The 5,994-nt window shown below is 32.3% G+C and overlaps 1 long non-coding RNA gene across 7 annotated transcripts; it reads left to right on the forward strand.

Annotated features, from left to right (window-relative positions):
• Positions 1 to 517: 517 nt before the first annotated feature.
• Positions 518 to 4,211, forward strand: LOC107897529 (uncharacterized). 7 transcript variants are annotated; one of them, XR_001684185.2, is made up of 7 exons: positions 549 to 893; positions 2,468 to 2,663; positions 3,370 to 3,478; positions 3,564 to 3,634; positions 3,740 to 3,802; positions 3,919 to 3,975; positions 4,052 to 4,211. It is a non-coding gene; the product is annotated as an uncharacterized lncRNA (long non-coding RNA). The 7 variants fall into 7 exon arrangements; XR_001684183.2 differs by adding an exon at positions 1,641 to 1,698 and having other exon boundaries at positions 518 to 893; positions 3,740 to 4,211; XR_001684186.2 differs by lacking the exon at positions 3,919 to 3,975 and having other exon boundaries at positions 547 to 893.
• The last annotated feature ends 1,783 nt before the right edge of the window (positions 4,212 to 5,994 follow it).

Here is a 5,994-nt window from a genome sequence, read left to right on the forward strand (position 1 = left end):
ATTTGTGTCTCCACATTTTTTAATTGTAACTCATTTTCTTTTTATAAAATAGTGAATTTTCCTTTATTCGTAAATCAATCTTCTTATTAAAAAGTTGCAACCCTTTTTTTGTTTTTAAATAAGTGTTGTTTTAGTTCCAACTTGTTTTATAGAGTGTTTTTTTATTCTTTTAAGGTTGATGGTTTATGTTTTATGATTTAGGGTTTGAAGACTATAATTAAGGGTTTAAGGTTTAGATAATCTCTTATATATTAAATAAAAAGCTTAAAAATTTAATATTTAATATTTTAGTCCATATTTCAGTTAAAAAGTTTAATATTCAAAATTTTAAAAAAAATCCAAAAAATGATAATCTCAGCACAAAAATTTTGAAAGAAAAAATAGAAAAAAAAATATGTTAAAAATGAAAAAAAAAACAAAATTGAGCAATAGTGGCGTTTTTAGGTAAAACGCCACAAAAAATTAAACTCTATAGTGGCGTTATTAGTAAAAACGCCACAAAAGACCATTATTTTTTATCTTTTTTTTTAAAATCCCGCTCACAATTTTTTGGTTACCCGCTTCTCATCTTCTTCTCATTTCATTTTACTCTTAAAATTTGCCCCCAAATATCCCATTTCCAGCAACACCAATTCAATACACCTACACCAATCACACTTCTTTTTCCTTTTCATTTCACTGCACTAAATTCACCCACCATAGCTACTCCTTTTCATTTTTGCACTGAATTCACTTTCCCACTCTTCGATTTAGAGCTTTCAATCAAAATTGATCTAAGCATAAATACCCATCTCCGAATAGATCTGCTTGTTTATCGCCTCTTGCTTTCATCTCTTGTCACCAGAAAAAACTATTCCTCATAGTCCAAAGCTTAACAACGGAGGTTTCTTGAGGTTTGAGTTCTTTTAAAAGCTATATTTAAAACCATTTTTTTAGTTTTATGTTGATTCTTCTTAAAGATCCCAATTTGTTTTTTCAAGCATTCGATTTTTTTTTAGTATTCATGATAGATTCCTTTTTTTAATTCAACGATTTTGGTTGTTCTGGATCTGGGTTTTGGAAGTTTACTTGTTTCCTTTCAAAGAACAAAAAATGGGTTATTGTTTGTTTAGTGAGAAAGTTGAAGGGAAATTATGGGATCTCATGTTCTTTTGGGTAACTCTTGGTTTTAGTGATATGGTGGGTTTAGTGTATTTTTTTCAAAATCTCAGTTTTAAGTTTCTGAATCGTGAGATTTTAAGCATGTGCTTGGTAAACAAACATAGAATTAGGGTTTTGAAGTGTTTATTTGGGAACTTAAGGGATCTTTGTGCTTAGAAAACAAACTAGATTTTATCCAAGAACCGTTAGTTCTGTTTCAACTATTATCTGAATTTTTATTTTTTGCATTATTTTACTCATGGGCTTTGTCATTCCCTAACTTGTTCATTCAGTTTGTTTTTCTTTACTTGTATATGTTTAAAAAACACTATTGGCTGAATGGCGGAGAGTGCCGTAATTTAAACTAAAGTCATTTCGTTTGGATTTGTTGTTTTACAAGTCCAAAAAGCTAGATTTCTGCAGGGAAACTATTTCATATAAAATTAACCCAACTTGTTGTGGGAATTGCAATTACTGATTTCCATGTTGGTTTGGTGTAGGCAATTGTTGTCAGATATTCTTTGTGGTTATAATACTTGAGGCCATGCCTGCTACAAAGTAGGTTGCTTTACATTTTTCTGCCTGCTATAGGTTTCTTTAATTCTAGTAGTTCAGGGTTTTCTTTTTCCTTTTTTTTAAATTGTTTTTCTTTTTGTTTGTTAAAATTTTTGAGGTGCGTGCTATGAAATTTTGTCTACATTGAATAATTTTGTTTCTTTAGAAGAATATTTCTCTTGTTGAATATATACTAGTCAGTGTTTTTATAATGCAATAGAATAGTTTGAATGTGATCCTATGGTGTCTGAGATGTATTGTATTAAAAAATCTCTCTTCTTTTTCCTGCTCTAATGGTTCTGAATTTTTGTTTTAAACTTTAGTGGATTTACTTTTTACAGTTTTTCTTGGGATTTGCGATATTGAAAGTGCTTCGATTAGATACTTATTTTTGTTTTTCCTTGTCATTGTTAAGAAGAACTTATCTGGCTGTGTAAGAGTTACAACGTTTACTTGTATTAATCTTAGTCAGTACATTGTGGTTCTGTACATTTTCTACTGTGATATCTAATTTTCTATTGGATTTTTATGCAATTAAATTGATTGTTTATTAAAACCTTTTGTTGTACTAACTTGTATTAAGGTTTTTAATCTTTTATATAAGTATGGATATGTTTATTAACCTTTAGACTTTCTCGTTGACCTTCCTGTTTCTTATATAGTTTTTTGATAAAATGTCAAGAAAGCTTGTGATCTGGTTTTCGGTTGTTCTATTCTGTAGAATTTTTTCAAGATATGTTGAATTTTCTTATTGGATTTTCCCCTTTACCAGAGTTCTGATTGCAGTCACATTGGCTATGCATTCATCAAGTTGATGAAGAAAATTGGACATCCGGATGAGTTTGAACTGCCAGATTGCTTTAATAATTGACTTTCTGTTCCTTGTGTAAAGATGGATGAATTTGCTTTAGGATCTTATTGGTCATAGTCATGGAGAAGCTGAAACTTTCGTAGCAATTTCAGAAGAGGTATGACAAATATGCTTACGTTTAAAAGAGATTTGCTTTTCGTACTTTCAAAGATTCTCCTAACCTTTCATTGCTGCTTTTATGATTTTCTTTTCACATAGTTGGGTGTATTCAAATTGCTTTTGATTTGCCAATGAGGTTTAATAGTGTTTTCACCAAATTTATTTTGGTTTAAATCTTTTTCTGTGCCCTTTTTATAAAGTTATTTAGATTTGGTTCAAGATAAATTCTAATTACTATTTTCATTGTGCTTTGTGATGCTTGATTTTGATTATAGTCTATTCAGATATGTATAATTTTATAACTATAATTGTACTTGTGAACTTAAAAAAAATGATTTAGATGTCTTCCTGCTTTTCGATGCGTATATCCCTCCAAATGATTTTTCTCGAAGACTATGGAATGTAGACCAGTTCATGCTTTGAATGGAAAAAGAAATACTTGATACCAAAGGCAAAGTCAAAAAATTATTTTAGGGGATACAAATGAATGGAAATTTTAGTGGACAAAGTGCAATTATACCATTATACTATCTTGTAATTTCTTAAAAATTAAAAATTAAAACTAGATTGCCGTGTTTAACGATTTAAAGGCTGTTGGAAGTTATATATGTCATTTACCTTGATTATGGATTATCTGTCATTTACCTTGCCTTGAAACTGCGGATTGTATTGATTCCTTAATTTGGTTAATTTTCTTTTCGTAGGTTATTGGCTCCCTATATATCTTCTGGCATATTTTTAGAAATTTTCAAGCTTTGGATAAAAGGTCATAAGGTGATCGTTCTAGACATTCCGTTGTTCTAGCTATTCCAAGTAAAGCTTTTGATTTGCCCTTTTTTTCATTTCTTTATTTTTGATTAATGATTCGGTGATTTGATTTTTTTTTGAATTTTTACAGTCATTGATGGATTGAAGGAGAAATTCGCTGAGGCAACGAGGTGAAACGATGTTAAAGCTATTGTTCTTACGGTGAGTCTCGAGTTTTTAATCGAATCATCATTTTATTGTATGTTGAGTCTTCGAATTTAGCTCGCTGACTTCTGTTTTTTGTTTTTTTTTAATTGGTTGACGAAGGCAAGGGAGGAAGGTTTTCCGGTGGTTTTGATAGCAATGTTTTCACGAAAGTTCATGGAACCGGTATGAGTTTATTAGTTAGGCAATTTAATTTGAGTGTGAATTTAGTGATTATCGAGTTAATTACTTAAATTTAGTGAGGACTGGAAATTTAAAATCTCTGATTGGTGGTTAAATAGGTGATGTGTCGGTCATGCATGATGTAACTGTTGATCTTGTCACTAATGCTATAGAAGGTTCCTAATTCCTTTTCTTATGTTGATTTTTTAAAAAAAAACTTTTGGCATTGCGTTAAACATATTTCTGCTACAGGTGTTTCTAGCCCACGGACTACAGCTTGAGAAAATAAACAAAGCTTTAATATTTGATTGTAAATTGTCTTGCAACGTTTAGATGTTTTGTTGTTTTTATTAATAAACAAGAAGCTGTATTTGGACTTGCTGTTAGTAAAAGACTTGCTGTATTTTATTTATATCTTTATATTTAATCTAATTTTATTATTTATTTTAGTTTTGATTCTATATTTTTATTTTTATTTTAATATTTAATAACTTGAGTTCTAACTTTTGAATTTTAATTGTGTTATTAATTTATTATTTTAAATTCTAAATTTGAATTCATCAAATTTTATATTTAGTTTTAAAGTTAAAATTTTCATAGAAAATTTAATTTGATAATGAATTTTAATAGAAAATTTTTATATTTATATCATGGATATTATTCTCCTCAATATTTTGATAATGAATTTTAATTTTTCATGACCTTTATAATATTTTATAATATATATTTTTAAAATTTCATGACCTTTAGCGGCGTTTGGGGAAAAAGTGCCGCTAAAGGTTATGATCTTTAGCGGCGTTTGCGAAAAAGCGCCGCTAAAGGTCGTGGTCTTTAGCGGCGTTTGCGAAAAAAGCGTCGCTAAAGGTCATGGTCTTTAGCGGTATTTGCAAAAAAAGCACCGCTAAAGGTCATGGTCTTTAGTGGCGTTGCATATAGCGACGTTTTTTGCGGCGCTAAAGGCAAAAAAAAAACGTCGCTAAAAGTCTATTTTCCTGTAGTGAGATGAGGTTTACATGCAATGAGGTATATTAAGGTCATTTAAGAGTATAATTAGACCATGTTAAAATGTTATTGAAAACTATAAGTGGATATAAATATTAGAGGGTGACCAAAGGCTTGGAAAATAGCCTAATAAGGTCCACATAGGTAAATACACGGGCGTGTGTCTAGGCCGTGTATGACACATGGATAGCCCCATGGGCGTGTAGTCTGTCCATGTGTCCCCTGCACCTAAAATTTTTAAGTTAGAATGCATGGTAGTAAACACACGGGTAAAGGCACAGCCGTGTGTCTCAACCGTGTGGAGGGCACGGCCTAGCACACAGGTGTGTGTCTTGGTCGTGTGCCCCCAAAATGCATGCTGACGTCATAAATAGAATGTCCAAGTTCTTGGACACGGGCGATCACACGGGCGTGTCTAGGTTGTGTGAAGGACATGGGCCAGGGACACGGGCATGTGCTCGGCCGTGTGAAAACCCCTGTAGGTTCAAAATGAGAAACAAATTCAATAAATTCCAGACGGGTAGGGGACACGGGCGCGTGCATTGCCTCCACACGGGCATGTGAGGTTTAACCTAGAAAATTTTCCAGGAACTTTCTCAAGTTCTCGGTTTAATTCTGGACCGTTCTCAATGTATATTTAGGGCCTCGTAGGCCCATAATAAGGACACTAGGATGTTGTTTGATTGGTTTTTAATTTGGAATGAAATTTTATAACCCATATTTTCGAAAATGTCCGAGCATGTGTCTGGTAATGCCTCGTGCTTGATCCCAGTCTCGGGAATGGGTAAGGGGTGTTACAATTTTGATGGAAATAGGGGGAATGATTGGGAATGTCGCCAAATTGGATATGAACACTGACAACAGATTTAGAGGTCGTTTTTCCCATATGGTGGTCTATGTCAGCTTGAATAGGTCTGTAGTTTCTCAAATTTTAGTTAATGGTAAAGTACAAAAAGTTGAATATGAGTTTTTAACTGATGGTCTATTTTCAGTGTGGAAGATATGGTCATGTTAAATAAGCATGCTTTTTTAAGGAATTTGATTCCAACGCTGGAAATGAACCACCACCGAATGGAATATTATCGGAAAAATAAAACCTGGATGTAGACGGCACGGTGGAGAAAGGCGAACCATACGGGTTGTGGATGTTAGCAGAAAAGAAATCTAGGCAAAAGGTTAGGGATCCCTCGCAG

The sequence above is a fragment of the Gossypium hirsutum genome, chromosome A10 (assembly GCF_007990345.1).
Source record: "Gossypium hirsutum isolate 1008001.06 chromosome A10, Gossypium_hirsutum_v2.1, whole genome shotgun sequence".
NCBI lineage: Eukaryota > Viridiplantae > Streptophyta > Magnoliopsida > Malvales > Malvaceae > Gossypium > Gossypium hirsutum.